This window comes from Chrysemys picta, chromosome 11, assembly GCF_011386835.1.
Source record: "Chrysemys picta bellii isolate R12L10 chromosome 11, ASM1138683v2, whole genome shotgun sequence".
NCBI lineage: Eukaryota > Metazoa > Chordata > Testudines > Emydidae > Chrysemys > Chrysemys picta.
The window spans coordinates 62516933-62535745 of NC_088801.1; the positions used below are offsets into that span (position 1 = coordinate 62516933).

The window sequence follows — 18813 nt, forward strand, 5'->3', positions numbered from 1 at the left end:
TAGGGCCCGGAGGAGGGCCAGATGGAAAGTATTGACATGACTCAGTTATCAGCCCATAGGGCAGCTGAGCTTTATTAAGAGGATGGAGTGCACCACTCTGATATAGGTGCCCATTTGTTCCTGGATGATCTCAGTATTGGGTTGGCCAAACTTCTAGGTAGCCCGTGCAGAATGGGGTGGAGGCCACCAAGCTGATGCTGGCACCTCCTTGTGGCAGGTGCCCAGTGCAGGAACTTGCTTATTTAGGCTCCAGATCCAAAAAGGTAACACAGAGGGTATCCTGAGAGCATGTTCTTAGGAGATGGGGGCATTGTGTCTAACTCCCTGGGGAAAAATGTGAACCAGGGGCATGGGCATTACCCAGAGGCACTGCCCTGCCAATGTACTTGAAGTCAGTGCTGGCTGGGGGTCCAGGTCCCCTCTCACTTTAACCGCTGAAAGGGGGATGGATGCTAGTGGGTGAGTGGAGGTGCCCAGAAACCCTCCTAGTGTGACAATTGGCTTCCCCTGTGGTGGGAGGCCCAAAGAATTGGCAAAGGATCGATGGGGTAGGAGTCACTGCACTGGGCTGTCCCATTATGAGAACCTTGGATGTATTTGACTAATAATGGTGTGGCCTGGTCAATACCCATCCCACATGTCCTTGGCTTCTTCCCCACAGTGAGCACACCAGTAGCCACAAGTAGCCAGGAGGTGTTTTAAAAAAAAAGTGGAAAAAATAATGCAAAGGCAGGGACTGATGAAAGTGAAATCCTCGGATCCTTGGGATTTGAGTTCCATGGTCAGATGCAACAGTAAGTCAGAGGTAGAATGGGGGATGGGCAAGAGTCCATTTGGGGCAGAGGTGGAAGACTCTGTCTTGGGGAGGGTGGCCTGATAAGAGATTGTTTCTTGGAGAAAGGAGGAAGGAAGAGTCAGTTCTGTGGCCCCCAAAGGTGGCTGATCTGGGTCCTTATAGCCCTAATGCAGGACACAGATCAATGGATCTGCTTGCTCATACCATAAGCCACTATGCATAACTAGAGATGGTGCTGAGGTGCAAAGTTTCAATCAACTTTCTCAACATTCAGGGATTTTTTATTTTTATTTTATTTGGTTTGGTTCAGACCCAGGTCTTCTCACAACTTCGCTGCAGCAGAGCAGCATTTTGAGTTACATGGATGAGTTAAATAGACTCGCTGAGGAATAGTGCAGAAAAAAAAATTCCTCACTGTTTCCTTTAATAAAATATAATAGAAGCCCAGCTGAACTATGCAGAGAAAGAAGTGGTGGCTTTTCTTAAGTCTACTGTGCTTTGGAACTGAGCAGTGCCTCGCACTAGAGCTTCCAAGCTGCCTTACTGTTGTTTGTATGTGCATAGCCTGCCCTTTAGTGTTCATCAGCTAGAACTGCATGGGCCAGTGTCTGAAATCTAGGGGCTGTCTCCCCTGTTGTTTACAGTGATCCAGTTTTACATTGCTTTAATGCCACTGGACTTCAATGGAGATATTTACTCCTGATTTACCCTGGTGTAAGAGAGAGGATAATCAGACCCATTCTTTTCTTTCTGCTGGGTTCCATTTATCAAAATCACAGCAGTTCGAGATGGAAACAACCCCCCACCACGATACTGAGTCCATCTCCTTGCATGTACAGGATTCTATCTTCTGATAAAGCATGTCTCAGAAATGGAGCAGATTTAAAAGTTTATTAGAAAATATTTAAAAATAAATGATACAGAAAATTTGATGCGTCAGTTATTGGTCATTGGGGGTAACATACAGAGTATAGGGGGATGTTAGTATTTTGGGGTTGGGCAGCACACATAATATATACAGACTGCAATGTCCCCAATTGGGGGATAAATGGTGGGCGGGATCAAGATACAGCCGACAAGGCGGTGAGGGTCCATCACTCATACAGAAAGTACAGACAGTCATGGGCACAAGCAAGCGGGCTAGGCAATGGGGATGGGGCGACCCTCACGTGGTGGGATTCAGTTAGGTTCGGTGGGTTCAGGGCTCAAGGGATAAAGTCCAGCGGGGCGGGGTTATAGGTCTCTTCCCCCTTGTGGGTGCACGAGGTCTCCCCGGCTCACTCTCAGTATTGGCGGTGGCCGGTGATGTGCTCTGGGTAGATGTCCCATGACCAATGAATAGTGTTCGAGACCATTAGGCGTCTCATGAGCCGCGCGTAATGGCGGCCTACCCCACAGGTCCTTAGCACGCGTTCGTTACATGGGTCCCAGGCACCCAGGGCCCCAACGAGCAGAGCGTCGGTGTGCAGCTCGTAGCCCATTGTCCGCAGGGTGTCAGCCAGGGGGGTGTACTTTTCGAGCTTGCGGGCTCGGGCTTCACGGAAGGCCGGGGTCTTGTTCTCAAATGGAATCGTTACGTCGACCAGGATGATCTTTTTTTCCAACCTCGTCCGTGACGACGATGACTGGGCGCAGCGGGCTGTCGGTGCCGGCGACGGTGCGGTTGACGGTGACCTCACCCAGGCGCGGGTCGATGGCCTTCACGAGGCGGTCCTGGACGGCGTTGTGGCGCAGTTGCCAGGCTCTGGCGTGGGGCTTGCAGCTGCATAGAATGTGGGGCAGGGTTTCGGCGATGTACCCGCACTTCCTGCAGCGCTTGTCCCGGTTCCCGTGGCGGACGGCTCCATTGAGGGGGACGCAGTTCAGCCGGGCACGGTGTCATACTACACTTGATATTAGCCAAAACCAATGAAGTCCATATGAAATATGTACCAAAGTCCCCAGTTTGTTTCTAGATCCCAATATGAAATTTTCAAGCATGAACATTCACAATATAAATTGGCCCAAATCCTGCACTCCTTACTTGGGCAAAACCACCATCAAATTGTAATTATTTGTATCACTGGGACAACAAGAGGTCCCGACAGAGATTGAGGCCCCATTGTGCTCGGTGTTGTCCAGGCACATAGTAAGACATGATCAGTGCTCCAAAGAACTTAAAAACTAGATAAACAAGACCCACAAAGGGTGGGAGAGGAAACAGAGTGACACCAGGTCCATGAGAGAGCAGGGATTAGCCCCCAAGGCCCCAGTCCAGTGCCCTAGCCACTTGCCATCTCATTAAAATCAGTGAGTAAGATCTGAGTAAGGACTGCAGGAGTTTATCCCTTTAGTGTTATTTCTAGGGCCTCACTTTCTTTGCTGTGGTTCCCATAGGGCAGCAAACACCAAACTGGACAAAAACCATGGAAAATAAACTTCCGGGTATATGGCTTACATTGGCAGAGGAATGGCCAATGGACTTGATTGTTAACGGAGCCTTTTTTTTTTTTCCCTTTCTTTTTTTTTTGGTGAGTGGGATAAATGTAGAACTACTGCACCCTTCCAAGGAAATCCTCTAAGGCTGATATAGAAAAACAAGAAGTGAGGATGCTTAAAATATTTACATTTGTTTCATTGCAGATAACAGACAACTGCTGCTGTCTCAAGTGCAAGTCTTGCTGTGCTGAAGAAACTTCCAGTTGAAACATTACAGTCGCTCATTATCTGCTGTTAAACAAATGTAATAACGACATCTCTCTTCTGTGTTTGCTTCAGCCTCAGGGCTTTTTTTGCTTAGGATGCACAGAAGTTCTTCATTTGGTTTGCGTAAAATAAAGTTAGAGAAACCTGCCTTGGCAATCAAGAAAGTTACAGTCCCTCACAATTATTTATGGATTGAGTGTTTATACAATGTCTGGACTGACAAGCCTGAAGAGTGATGATTCCTAGTTATCTGCTGAACAAGATATAGCATGCAGCAGCAGTGCTAGCTCATGGTACCTCAAACCAGACCTGAGGGACCTCACATAGAGGTAAGAATGTAGCTCTTGGCCTCTATACTTCTACTGCCAACAAAGGCTGCCAATTCGTGTCAATTTCAGTTGTGCTTTTGTGATGTGAACGCCTGTCTAATAGGTATTGAACTGAGACCGCCAATTCATTTTATATAGAACAGCCATCATCATATGGCAACAACTGAGAAAGTTACTGGGTTGCAGACAAACACTAGCGAGTTTTCATTTCAGTGGGAAAGTCCCAACCAAAAAGATGAAAGGGCTGATCCAAAACTCATTGAAGTCAATGCAAAAACTCCTATTGACTTCAGTGGATTTCAGATCAGGACCTACGAGCTACTGCTTAGCACTGATGAGGTCTTTGAATTAAAAACAGCTAAAACAGTGAAAAAACATTAGTACAGGAGGAAGGATGGAAAGAACCTAACAGTTCCAATGACATTGACTAAGTGGTCATTTAATTATCTTATTTGTTTATGTAGCACCCATCACCATATTGTGTGCTGTATATAAGTTAAAAACAACAATCATGAAAATAAAGCTGTGTCTTATTATCCAGCGAGAAGCAACCACCCTGCTAAAAGAAAGACATACTAAGAATATCCTAAAAAGGAAGCACTGGTTAAAAAAGAGAGGATGAAAGGATCAAAGATGAGCTGATCTTACAGTGAACCTTGACATCTACCAGAGACCGATGTAAAAGAGGAAGGATTGTTTTATGTATAAGAGGCAGGAATGGGATTAGGAAAATCCAGTTTCTGATTCTGCCATGGATTTCCTGTGTGACTTTGGATCATCAGAACCTCTCTGGAACCCACTTTCCCCCCATCTGTAAAGTGGAGATGATAATATTTCCCTCCCCCACTACAGTGTTTTAATTCATTCATGTCTATAAAGTGCTTTAGGACCTCTGGATGGAAGGCGCTATACAAGTGCAAGGAATGAGAAAATATATATTATGCAAAGGGACTTGGGCAGACAGACTCAGGAATGAGTCCCTCAATGAAGAAGACCTGGCCCAGCTCACTCCAGATCAAACTTGGGACAAAGAACAAGGGCAACCCTGTCAGCTTCAGCAACTTTGGAGAGACTCAGCAGGAGAGAAAGACGCTCAAGTACCTCAGATAAGCTGAACACAAGTATGGTAACTCCATTAACCTTCTTTGTTTCACTTAAGAATGCTTGTATGATATGGATTGGCATGGCTGGAGTATGGGTTGATATGTCCTAGATGGTTTGAGTTGGGAATCTCACTTTCAAGATGTAAAAAAGTTTGTAACTAGGAATTAGGGCTTCCTTCATCAGTAAAGTACAGGATATTCCACCATCTTAGATAACTCGGGGGAAGTTCTGGTGAGGAGAATATAGGAAATGGGTACATTACTGACCTTTTCTATGCCTCAGCAGGGCACACTGAGCTGTCTTCTGCCTCGCTTAAGAAACACTAATCACTTTACAATGGAGATGACATCAAGCAGAGAAGAAGGTTATAGGGAATTAATGGGTCAAAGGATTTTATTAGCAGGATATTTCATCTATAGGTCACCATTCTGAATATGGTCAAGGTTGGTAGTTATCAAAATTTGGTACAGTCTAATGGCTGGTTAGTGCCCTATACAAAATTAGTTATTCATTCTAGTTCCTGGCAAGCAGATATCCATAACCAAGAAACCCACCCTCACAAGTGACACCCTTCTTGGCAGTCTCATAAAAGAGGCAAGTCTCGAGACCACAGACAGAAACATCTTGAATGGCCTCAGCTCCAAGATAGCTCCAGTGCTGTGCTGATCACAGTAGTTGTGGCACTTTCCAGGACTAAGATCTGCAAAGTTGTTTTTCCTCTTGTGCTTTCTTTGTCATAGTTTTCTATGTGCAACTGAAAGGGTTTGATTCTTTAGCATTACTGGTATGGTTTAGTGCTGTCCAACCTGTAAGAATATGTGGCACTGAAATTCTAATATATTGAGCTATCTTTTTGCTGAAATTCATGGTTTCTCTCCTCACTTAACAAATTGGGTTAAATCCTAAAACCTGCTGAGCATCTGTAAATCTTACTGAAGTCAACAGCCGCTTCCAGAATTTGGCACTGTATTTTAATTTAGACTTCAGAGTTTTAAAAATAGCTGCAGATGGGTGTGGTACTTGAGTCCAACCATAAGGGATGATAATACATTGGAATGCAGTGTTCAAGTACAAAAATATCTTGTAATTCAGGGATCTCATACCGAACCTGTACCTCATGAGACTTTGTCACTGAGAATAAATACAAATTATAGAGATGAAGAAAATCAAGAAGGGCTATGGTTTTGTTTTGCAAAGTATTATCCACTGGGTTTTTGTTTTGCAAAATCAAAATCAAGCCTGGTTCAGATCCTGGTTCCATTGTAGCTGAATCTCTAAAGTTCAAGTAACATTAAGATAAATGGTTTGGGGTCTGACCCTTCTTGGCCAAAACATTATGTGAAACCATAAAGGAGACGTTCTTTCTCATGGAACTTAAGGTCTCTCAACCATCTATTTCTCAACCATCTTCCTTGCTGTTATGTTCTTGAATCTCTTTCTATATATAAGAAGTTAGGAATGGAGGATGCATTTCCTTACTCTGAATAACTTGTTTTCCATTCTGACTAGGACCTTTTCAACATGTAATTGTTTGAATTAAATCGGAAATCTTTTCCTTTAGTGATGGCACCATATTATCTTTCCAAGCCTGATGATCCTGTTTTGGCTATCATAAGGCTCAAGGTTCTAATGCAGAATGTCATTAGCCTCTTCAGAAAATGCTCATGCACACAACACAGGAGATACAGGGATCATTGATTTAGAGATGACATTGATTGATCATGCCAGAGACAAAATGGCCTTAGGGTAGGGCCAGATCCTCAGCCCCATTTTCTAGATAATAGGATATCCTGTATATAATTCTGTGGCTACATGTTATAGTTATATGAAATTTTACAAAAATTGATATTTTTGTTGACAATGAGCCAGCTCCTCAGCTGGACAGTTAGTGTAAAATGGTATAGATCTGTTGACTCCAGTCTATTGTCACTTTTCATTATCTGAAGGTTTACCCCCGTCTTTATTCTTGGTTTACAGATTTTTTTCCCTTTTTTTTTAGCAAATAGCAAAGTTTTAGACTAGCTCTGTAAATTTATTTCACTAGAGGGCATTGGATCATTTGAAACAGGAATTTGATCTCTTTGCTAGTGTTAGGTGTATTTGCCCAACAGTCATTGCCTGTCCCAGATTTTTTTTGAGAGCTTAGATGGTATCAGCAGAAATTCCTCCATGGAACAACTTGTCATATTTACAAGTAATAAAAGACATTTCCACTGCATATTTCAAGATCTTAACGGCTCATCCCCCCTGTCATTTAACATACCCAAAAGTTCCAGGCATGCTATGCGCCTAGGCTGCAGTATGGAAGGTGGCAGATGGTATTCAATATTGTGAAATGGTAATGGAGGTTCTGTTTATAAACTGTTTAGAGAAGATTAAGAGAAGATTATCCCAAAGCCTGATGTTTAACTGAAGGAGTGGCCTAAAGACTGGCCCCTTGTCACAGCTGTGGGAATGAATGTGAAGATTAGAATACGCGCTGCTGGTCCTGCCCATGTCTCCTAGATGTCGGGCCCCAACTCTCTCAGACGTTGGCTGTTTGATACACATTCTCTTGTAACAGGATTGTGGAAGGATATTTTGCGGTAGAGATGTTCTGTCGGTGTTGGCAGTTATAAACGTACGTTTGGGAATTTACTGTATGTGATGGGGCGTCTACCCTACCCAAGCCCCAAGTGGGTTAATGTGGGCCAGAGTGGACCTGGAGGGGAATCAGGGATTGATAAGGCCTAATGGCAGATGAAGCCTAGCTGGGGGAGGAGCTGGGCTAGGAGTATAAACCTGGAAGTGAGAGCAGAAAGGGCTCCGGGAGGAGGTCTACAGTCACTCCCTAGAGGAAAAGGGAGTTGGCCAGGGACAAGGAGGAGATCCAGAGGGGGAGAGTAAACCCTGGAGTCCCGCCCTGGACTGGGGAGTTTGACACGCAACCGAGAAGGGTGAAATAGCCACGGGGAGCAGAGGAAGTTGCAGTGGTAAACCCAGAGATAGGCAAGGAGATCAAGAGATGGGGTAGGAAGAAGCCCAGAGAAACAGCAACAGGGTCTGAGACTGAACAAACCTGGATTGCTAGTCATAAGGTCTGTGGGCTGGAGCCCGGAGTAGTAGGTGGGCCCAGCTTCCCCGACCTGCCACTGGGAAAGTGGCACAGGACCCAGAGACTTGGAACAGAAGACTATCAGAGGCAGCATCTATACAGCTTGTCCGGTGGGACTTTGTTACCCCAGAAGGGGGTAAACTATAGAGTGACCTGGCTGGAGGGCCAAGTCACAGAAAGGGAGCATCCCAAGTCACAGAAAGAGAGAGGGGCCACAGTGTGAACAACCACCAGAAGGGGGCACCAGACCGGGCGAGAGCTAATTCCCAGATCTAGCCACAAGGAGGTATTCCTGCAGTGAGTGGAACCCTCTTTACACCCTATCATGTAAAGTTCTAGAAACACATACGCTAAGAAGATTTGTCTTAGGTGCACATCCATATTAAATGTCATCAGCTCTCGTGGTTTAAACCCAAGTCTGATGATACTCAGTGTTTTTCATAAAACCCATGCCGCTGGAGTCAATAGATTGTAGGAGAATCTCATCTTCCATTTTATTGGGGAAAAAAGTAAGTTTTTAGCCCTTATAATTGTGGAGTAAAGCTTGAAATGTGAAGTGAGTGCACCCTAAAGGCTCAAAAGACAGAAGGCAATTTTTAAAAAAAATGAATCTCATTATTTTTAAGTCAATCACATGATTGGAGGGGCTGATTTTTTGAACGTGTGGAGTTGGCAATACTGTATGAGATTCAGAACAGTGCTGCTGGTATAATAGTTACAAATGAAGATGTTAGTAATCCACGGTTGGAAGATGCGTTCAATACACCTTGACAAGTATTGCTCGTGTGGTTTGCTGAAGAATAGTTAAAGTTGCTGTACATATTACGCCTAAATTCTCAAAAGTGACTAGTCATTTGAATGACTCACTTTTGGCATGCCCACTTGAGACACCATAAAGAGGACCGCACCTCTGAAAATCAAGCCCCTCTCAAGTATTTCCAGTTGAGCACCCAACAATTTAGTCACCCAGTAGACACTTATGGAAATTTAGGTCATTTGTGCTTTATGTGTTATGTTTATTTTTACTGGATTTCTTTAACTCAAAAGCAGAAGGCTATGATTCTTGATAGCTATGTCTTGGTCAGAGTTAAGGCTGTGACTGGAACAGGTAGAAGGGGGAAAAGTAAGAGGAGAAAATGGCAGAAAATCAGAGGTGGGATTATGGAATGCTTTTAAAGAGAGGAGACACATGAACTTAATGAAGAAGAAGAGGGAAGGCCAATACAGAGAATGAAGTAGGGAGAAAATATAACTAGAGTAGCAAAAAGAGACTGTCTTGCCAGGGCATTTTGGATGCACTGAAGAAGAAAGGAAGGCCAGAGAGGAAGTGGTTTTAATATATTCAATATGGAAAATGCCCAGAGCACGGACTAACATTTTGGCAGCTCTTTGCTTTCAGCAGTTTGTCTAATGAGGTTTTTTCAAAAGAGCTATTTTATTGTACATAAGACATAGTGCAGTGACAAAACTGCAGGAATCTGGCTGCAGGAGTCCATTTCACACCTTTATATTCCTGGAAAATCCCCACCAGCCCTGGAAGGATAATGTTTTACTGAAGTTTTTATTTGATTTTAAAACTCAGAAAAGGACTTCTCCTTGCTTGCCAATGTAGTCAAACATATTACAGAACAAGAGATTCTGTGCAACTCCTTGCCACACAATTATGAGAAATCTAAGGGTTTTACACAAGTTAAAGAGGGGTGTTTACGTACTATGCACACAGTTTCCCTAACAGTGCATTCATTTTTAGATATACATTAAAACCGTCTTACGGGGAGCTTTGTTATAGTGAAGTAGAATGAAGCTCCTGGGCTTTTCCCATACATTGCAATGTGAAAATCACAATACTGCATTTAGAGACAAATCCACCAACCCACGTAAGTGCTGTGTAAGGTCCTGAATGCCGTGGAACTTGAGCAATTCTGCTACATGAGGAGGGACAGGCACTAGCCTCCTCAATATAATGGGGTACATCACCGTATTACCTTTTGCAGCATCATGGGCTTGTGTGGTGTCTTGGCATGGTGAACTAGGTGCAAGGTCATTTGATTGCCAACTACGTGGATCTACTGGACAAACCCCTGTGCATTGGGGGTTACAGATACTATAAGCCAGGAGTTGCAGTGGTAGTCATGAAGAGAAGCTCCTCTGTTCTGCACAGTGTAAGAACCTAGGAGGGTGATCGCATCCCCTCCCTCTACAGCTCCTGCACATGCTCCATCTGTTTTGACTTTGCTCAGTAGAGAGGATTTCCTCCATTTGCTCAATGAAAAAAGTGACTTCACTCCACGCAGGTTTCCACTGCAGAAGGATCCATATTTCAAATTGCAGAGGTTAAACAAAGTCACCAATTTCCTTGGACTAATCGAGCGTGCGATTTGCCTTCTTGTAAAGCCTGTATTTGGCCAAGAAGATTTACTACTTTGAGTGACAGTAAATGTCGAAATGCAGTTGAGGCAGACCTGAGCTGCAGTTCATTAACTTTCAGTGGGAAGATGTTGGAAAAAACATTTCTATTTTTGGTTATTTTATTTTAAGTTGCCTTTGTATTTAGAGCTATTTAAGTAATAAAGATCTGGGAAAATCCGGTGATTCTTATTCTTCATGGAGACACTAATTCTGTGGTAGGTTTTCAGATGTCTGTGGTATTTGTTCTCATCTTGATAAGCGAGCAAGTCTCCCTGAATCTCCCTGAATCAAGAAGAAAATGGGGCCACAGAATGCTCTTATCTGTAGACATCTGAAGTTAAATCTCCGCCTTCTCAGAATCAGAGACCAAAATGGAGGATGAACCTATCCGAGACATTGGCTTATGGAAATATGCCTTTGGATTGTTTTTGTTTTCTCCCCAGAAAGTCATGATCTGGGATTGTCCACACTACAAAATTGCCATGTTTGCCATGGGGATACCAGACATGGCAGCCCCACCGCTTACCCTTCATTGGTGTCAGAATCAGTTGTTCCACTTGTGTGGCATGGTCAACTGAATCCAAAGCTCACTTCAGTGAAGTGTGCTAGACCCTTCATTCTGCTAAGTCCCTATCATACTTTGCCATAACAGCTATTAAGCTCAGTTATCCCTGTCCACACTTGTGGGGAGGGCAGGAGCAGGTATGTTTCACACCCAGTGGTTCTGTAATGGAGACACATTCTTAATGGGAGGAGGCACTCTGTTGTTGAACATCTGGGGCCATTTAACTTCAATAGAGCTACACTGATACACATCAGCCAAGGATCTGGCCCCATTAACTGAATGCAGTATGAAAATGAATCATACAGTCAGAATATTTCTTATGTAATATATTTTGATGCTAAATTCAATTTTATGCTGCTTCTAAATTTTCAATGGGCTGCAGATTTTTGTATTGACAACATAGCCTGCACTGTAGAAATTGGCAGTGAGGGGCTGGTGAAGGCCTTTTGATAACCTGGGAGGTGTTAAAGGTCGTTTGGAACTGTGGGATAAACAGATAAGATAATGTTTCTGCTAAAATGATCAACAGTGACCTAGTTAACAATGCTGACATCTGAATTATCATTAGATTTCTGAGTGAGCCAAATGAGACGAATTCAGAGCTATTGCTACAGATCTTCTGCAGATTCTGGAAGGTGCTGCATCAATTTACAATCATCTCACGTTTGGAAGGGTTTATTTGGAGCCATAGGAGATGGAACCATAAGATCTAGAAGGAGAGTTTAGATTCTAGAGCAGACTTCTTCAGCCAAGCGTGGATTCTGTGGCCACAGAATCAAAGCATTCACTGGGATCCTGACAATTGGGCCCTAAGGGGCCTAGATTTGTTCACGATTTATGCCTGAAGGCTCTGGGGGTTTGGCCTGCAGGTGTTGAGTCATGGTGCTAGATTCAGTTTTGGATGCAGATCGTCTATCTGGGACATGGTTCCCATATTCTGACTGTGCACTGGAAGGAATCCTTCCTTCTTAGAAGGCCCTACAGTGGCAGTGTCAAGAATGGCCCAAACAAGCGCTCACTCTCTCTCTGCTTGGGAGAATAGCGAATAATTAGTGTAGCTGGAAATCCACAGGACACAGGATCGCATCTTCTCCTCTCTTCAATAACTCTTGTGCTCAATGGACCGCTTACACAAGCTCCCCAGGTCCCACATTGCTCTGCCTGGTGCAGCTGCATGGTCCTCCAGGATTTGGCAATAAGAGGCTTTTATGGTACGTTCCCTGATGAGAGTACTTTTGTATTTCTTTTTCAGGAGCCCTGATTTCATTTCAGGGGTGTTGACCAGAGCCCTGCAAGTGTGTATGTTTATTTTAGCAATGTTATATTGTTGTGCAATACCAGGTGTGAGAAAAGAAGAAACCAGTCCAGATTATTATTTATGTACAGAGGATCTGCCACATATTGCAGCCATCTATGATTTTGCCTTGATCAGTTGTCTGCCACTAGCCTGAAAGTACCTTAGGCAGCGGGCAATGGACAATTAGTGCTATACACAAGGAGCCAGCTGCCCAGGGGAAACTGACTTGAATTCTACAAAGCTAATTAATTTGCCTTTAAGGCTTAATAGTGAAGAAAACTAATTAATCTTGCTGGGTTTCACTCAGCATCAAGTAAAGCAACTCTGTGCATGTAGGAAGGATGAAGGAGACTGATCCCCCACAGCAGCTTTGTCTTGGATAATATTTGACATTCTGAATAATCAGCACATCGTGATGGCACATTTTTACAAGGGGGAGCTCCCCGCTGAGACAGCAGTGAAAATGAACATGCAGGCATTTGGGAAACGTCCATTCATTTTTAGGTAAAGATGGCTTTGCATCTTAAAGTCCCAGTTTTGCCTATCTTCAATGTTTCACTCTGATTTTATTGGGGCACAGGGGGAGAATATGTGGCAGGCTTGGGTGGGAAAGGGCCCAGAGTGAGATGGCAAAATAGCTGGCATGCAATTTCACAAGAACATGTACAAAACTTTCACAGAGCTCTACTCCTCTTCCCGCAGAGGGGAATTTCACATCCAGCTCCACTATAGAGATCTTCTACGCCTCAACCGTGGGGCGGGACATTAAGAGACCCTGGAACACGATTCACAACCCCAGTCCCAGTGATGAACCTAGTGATTTTGTAAGGAAAAATGAGTCAGCCGGAGAGCCATAAGTTAAAAAAGCCCATCAGCTAATGAGGTAGAAGAGATATTGAGTACTTTTGTGTGACACTGTTGTAGTTATTAGTGGTGGTTTGCTATACAGTAATTGCATACAACAGTGAAGAAATATTTCCATCTAGTTTAAACTGAAGTTACAAAATCAAATTATTTAAAAAACCTTCATATACAATGCCACCTGGAGGTATTGTGACATAAGTATCAAAAGGGTAAGCATTTTCTTATATACACACACACACACACACAAAATCTAACAAATTGCTGTAATATTCCAAAATTAGCCAATAAGAATTACATTGTAGAGTCTGGTTCATGCAGTTATTTTGGGGAGATATTGCTTGGGCTGTAAATTGGGTTTCAGGCTATGGCATGTTATAAAGACAGCATTTGTTGCTCGGGTGGACAATCTCTTCCTGTCCATAGACAGGGATGTAATGCATCCTGCTGGATTTCCCCATGACATTTGATACCATTAATCAGAAAATACTTCCAAGACGCTACAGAGGTGAATGGAAATGGCTCAGGTCCTCCTTCTCAGACTGAACCCAGAGGATAATTATGGCAAATTGTTCCTCCTCCAGAGTTCTCAACTGTGGAGTCCCACAGGGCACAATCATCTCCCCGGTATTACTCAGTATTGATACAAAGCTATTGGAAGAGCTGGTGAAATAGCATGGGCTGAAGTGTCAATGGCAGGCAGTTAACACACAGCTCTACATCTCCTTTACCCCAGAGCACTGCCCCTGTCTGGAACACTTAAACTTCAATAATGGAAGACTTGTGTGTGCAGGAGCAGGGCATCGCCTATGAAACTTATTCCCCCAAGAGATAAGAATAACTATCACTGTCATAAGTCAATGCAAAAATTTATTCAATAACTTTTCCTCAATATTTTTTTCACACAGAGATACACAATACACTCACACCCTAAACCAAACAAAAACCCCTTGTGAACTGATCAAGTTATTTTAGAGAGAGCCAATAATTAGGTAGCTGCCACAGCATCCCAGATATAAATGGCTTAGTTCTGCTTTACCAAGACTCATGTCCATACCTGAGCTGTTGTATAGTAAAGAATTGTTTGCTGTGCCCACAATTGAGGGTGCAGGGTATTTCTAGTTGTATGCAATTTCATTTTCTTGTGAGATTTTCTTATCTATGGGGAACCTCCCAGGTCTACCAAGAAGCCTAGGAAAGAAAGCTTTTGGGACTGATTCTCAGTTGCCCTTAAGACCAAAGCAGACTGTGAAGAACTTCAAAAAGATCTCGCAAAACTAAGTGATTGGGCAACAAAATGGCAAATGAAATTTAAGGTGGATACATGTAAAGTAATGCACATTGGAAAAAATAACCCCAACTTTACATACAATATGATGGGGGCTAATTTAGCTACAACGAATCAGGAAAAGATCTTGGAGTCATTGTGGATGGTTCTCTGAAGACGTCCACTCAGTGTGCAGCGGCAGTCAAAAAAGCAAACAGGATGTTAGGAATCATTAAAAAGGGGATAGAGAATAAGATGGAGAATATCTTAATGCCCTTATATAAATCCGTGGTACCTCACATCTTGAATACTGCGTACAGATGTGGTCTCCTCATCTCAAAAAAATATATTGGCATTAGAAAAGGTACAGAGAAGGGCAACTAAAATGATTAGGGGTTTGGAATGGGCCCCATATGAGGAGAGATATTAAAGAGGCGACTAAGGGGGATATGATAGAGGTATATAAAATCATGAGTGGTGTGGAGAAAGTGAATACGGAAAAGTTATTTACTTATTCCCATAACATAAGAACTAGGGGCCACCAAATGAAATTAATGGGCAGCAGGTTTAAAACAAATAAAGGAAGTTCTTCTTCACACAGCACACAGTCAACCTCTGGAACTCCTTGCCTGAGGAGCTTGTGAAGGCGAGGACTATAACCGGGTTTAACAGAGAGCTAGATAAATTCATGGAGATTAAGTCCATGAATGGCTAATAGCCAGGATGGGTAAGGAATGGTGTCCCTAGCCTCTGTTTGTCAGTCAGAAGGTGGAGATGGATGGCAGGAGAGAGATCACTTGATCATTGCCTGTTAGGTTCACTCCCTCTGGGGCACCTGGCATTGGCTGCTTTTGGCAGACAGGATACTGGGCCGGGTGGATGCTTGGTCTGACCCAGTACGGCCATTCTTATGTTCTTTATTTGGGCGCTAGACTCCCTGCCACGAGCATCCACCACCCTGCAGGCCAACCCCAATCGGGAATTTCCGTGCTTCTCCCCCGAACTTCGGCCATTTCCGGAGATTTGAGCTCTCCGTTCGTGGCCACTCCCAGCGACTCGCTCCTAAGGAACTTCGGTCATTTCCGTGAACTTTCGGGGGTTGCTGTTAGTTTCCGATCGCTGCCCCGCGCTTCGGCAGGGTCCGTACATATTCGGGCGCTGCCAGGAGTTTTCGTGCTAGTTGTCCTGCGCTTCGTTTTTTTCCGTACCCGTTCGGGCATTGCCGTAAACCCGGTCGGCCGTTCGGCCTTTTCCGTGTTCATTCGGGAGTTGCCGTGAGCCCAGGTCGGCGCTTCGGTCTTTTCCGGCTGTTTCCGTGATCTCCGATCGGCTGCGTTCGGGCGCCGCCGCGCGTTGTGTGGCTTCGGCCTTCTCCGTGAGAGCTCGGCGTTTTCCGCGCGGGGCCGCGGCGCTCTCGGCGCTTGCTCCCTGGCTGGCTCTCCTCAGTCGGCCGCTGCCTGCCTGTCGCCGGGCTGGGAGAGCCTTGTGTGTGAGTGACGCGGCGGAGGTGTAGTTTGACGCGGTGTGTTACGTGGGGGAGAGAATAAAACTGCGGCGAGAGCCTAGGCGCGAACGAAAGCAGTGACGGAGCAGCCCGTAACCGGTAAGAGGAGGAAGGCGCCCAGCCGAGGGGGGGATGGAGCCGGCGGGGCGCAGGGAGCAACAGGCGCAGGACGCGGCCCGGCCTGCACCGCCAGCGGGAGGGGCGCCCGCTTTAAAGATGGAGCCGAGCCGAGCCCTGCAACATCCCCGCCGCCGCCGCCGCTCCGAGCGCGGCGAACAAAGAGTAATGGCGGCTGGAGCCGGCCCGCAGCCGCTCTGGCTGCAGCCAGCGCTCAGCGCGGCGGGGGCAGCGCGCCCGGCCCAGCCTGGGGCAGCCCGGCCGCGGCGGGGGAAGGGGGAGCCGCGGCTGCCGCGGTGCCTTCGCCTGGCCGCGGGGGGAGAAGGGCTGGCCCCGTGGGGACCGCTCCTTTCCCGCCTCCGGAGAGCCCTGCTGCGGGAGCGCCGGCCGGGACCAGGGCGCCGCAGGTCCGAGGAGCCGCTGTCAGGAAAGTGGCGCCTCGCTAGTGCCTCCCACAGCCCGCGCTGGCCCCGCCGCGGATCGTCCCCCCCGAGCCCGGGCTGGTCCCCTCAGCCCGCCCCCACGGATCGTCCTCCCTCAACAACCGCCCAAAGCCCGTCCCTCCCCACCCCCTTGCCGCGGATCAGCCCTCCAGCTGCCCCCCAAAGCCCAGCCCGGCTCCGCACTGCATCCCCCGCCTCCCAAAGCCCGGACGGGCTCCCCCGCGCCCCCCACTGAGCTGCCCGGTCCCCTCCGCCCCTCAGAGTCCGGCTGGTTGTACCGGCCCCCTCAAGTTCGGGCCAGCCCCTTAGCGGATCGTCCCCAGCTCTCCTGCCCCGCCAGGCCCGGCTCGGCCCCGAAGCTAGTCTCTTCCCCTTTTCCCCCCGTCAAGACGCGAGATGTGAGAATAGGGCGATATTTTACTCTTGTGAGAAATAGACCTCTTGAAAGGTGTATTTTTGAAGCCTGCAAGGGCTGCGGGCAGACAGTTCAGTTTTCAGGGTCAGTTACTGTTAACACACCCCATCATGTATGGCACAAATATCTCTTAGATTAAAACTGAATTTTAAAAGCTTTTTCTCTTCATGCTTATTCCATTCAGTTTCGATACTGAACAGTCTAGTTAGTTTCACTCGTTTATAGACAATTTCACTTTCTGACTGGTATGCTCCACTGTGCTGTCCTGGAATATCTGCTTAAAGAAACTGTAATTAAACTATATAAAAACACGTGTAATGCTTTTAGCTTGTTACAGAAGTAGTTTTTCCTCCAATAAAAACTTTTAAAGAGTTTATGTTTTGGCCCAGACTTGATTTGATGGGATCCTCTTTCAAAGTGGGGGTATGCAAATATTCAGTTCTGAAAGGCCTGAAGAAGAAACTTTCCCAAAGTCTACCACCACCTTGTTTTTAATGAAAGTTCAGTCGAAATACTGCAGAGGCTTATATCACAGAGCAAATAATAAAGATACAGATCTCTGTTTGTAGCATACTTCTGGTATATAGCAGTAGAAAGATACACAATCTTGCTAATACTTTAAAATATTAAAAAATGAATTTCACCATAAGCATAACTGTAGTTAGCTTTGGGTCAGCACTCGCTCTTGCCACTAATCTGCAAGTTTCTTCAGTGAGAATTCTGCAGACAGAATGATAGCTGGATTAGACCTGTACTATTCCTCAAAATTTCTGTTAATATTTGCTATCTCTGCCACGTTACCCATAATTCTGAAAAATCTTTAGGTATTTTATACTTTCTGATAATTGTGACTGCAGTTTTTATTCTTCTCTCTTCAATGTCTATACTAGAAATTCTTAATCTGTGATTTTTTTCACTTGCTGTTGTACACCTGCTTCAGCCTTAGGATTCTGCATCTTCTTGTACAGTAACCTTTTAAAATACTGTGCAGCTAATTTAAGGGCACAATGTTATCAACTTTTTTTTTTTTTTTAAGCACTATTGTGATACAAGGGTTCTGGAACCTGGGGGAGATGTGGGGCCTGGCTCTCCCACTTTATCAGCTCCCCCTCATGAAGTGCAGCCTCTCCTGGTGCTGCTTCATGCCTGCCCAAAGAGTGCAATTTGTGTGTGTGTGGAGGGGGCCTGTTCCCCCCCCACTTTTGCAAAAGTTCTGGCGCCCTTGTGATTCCTACAGTAGGTTTAAAACGTTTTTTTTAATTCATTTTTCTAAAGTACGTGTGACTTGTCTTTTCCCTGCAAAACAATTTTTTCCTTTTTTTAATATATAAACTCACACTGGCAACCCAGTGTTTCTGGAAGGACTCTAGCCATCAACCCTGTGAAAGAAATAAAACTCTTCAGTTAGGGGGAAAAATCAGTTTTTAAGTTTTTTCCAGGGGTTCTTGTGTATATAAAGCTGGAAATTATGTAGGAATATTGAGTGTTTCCTTCCACTCCTGCAAAGAGATGAATGTAAAGGGTCAGAGTACCATGTGTTGATGGATTATTGTGGTTAAAAAAATGTTCTGAAATACTCTGGTGAGAGTCTCTTCATTCCCCTTCTGTTTAGCTTGTTTTTGTTTTTTGGAGACACTTTAGGCCTCAGTCCTGTAATCAGGTCTATTTGTACCAATCAGAATGCAAGATTGGGGTGTTTAAATTACAGAAACTGTAATCCTGGGATGTCCCAAAATTAATTTTTTTAAGACAGTTTATCATTCACAAAAATGTTAGTTTACCTGCTCACTTAGAGCCTATTTCTCATGTATGTGAATTCTCTCTTAACTACTAGTGTCTTGCCTCTTTGCAGTGGAAGCCACATACTATTCCTGATTCCTGCATTGAGTAGTATAAACTTGACAATAGAGGAGTGCTTGAAAATCTT

At 45.0% G+C, this 18813-nt stretch overlaps 1 protein-coding gene across 1 annotated transcript in view; it reads left to right on the plus strand.

Annotated features, from left to right (window-relative positions):
• The first annotated feature begins 15757 nt into the window (after positions 1-15757).
• CREB1 (cAMP responsive element binding protein 1) overlaps positions 15758-18813 on the plus strand; it is a 41212-nt gene continuing 38156 nt past the window's right edge. Inside the window, exon 1 of the mRNA XM_008172518.4 lies at positions 15758-16010. The gene's annotated coding sequence lies outside the window, so the exon portion shown is untranslated. The remainder of the gene's footprint in view (positions 16011-18813) is intronic.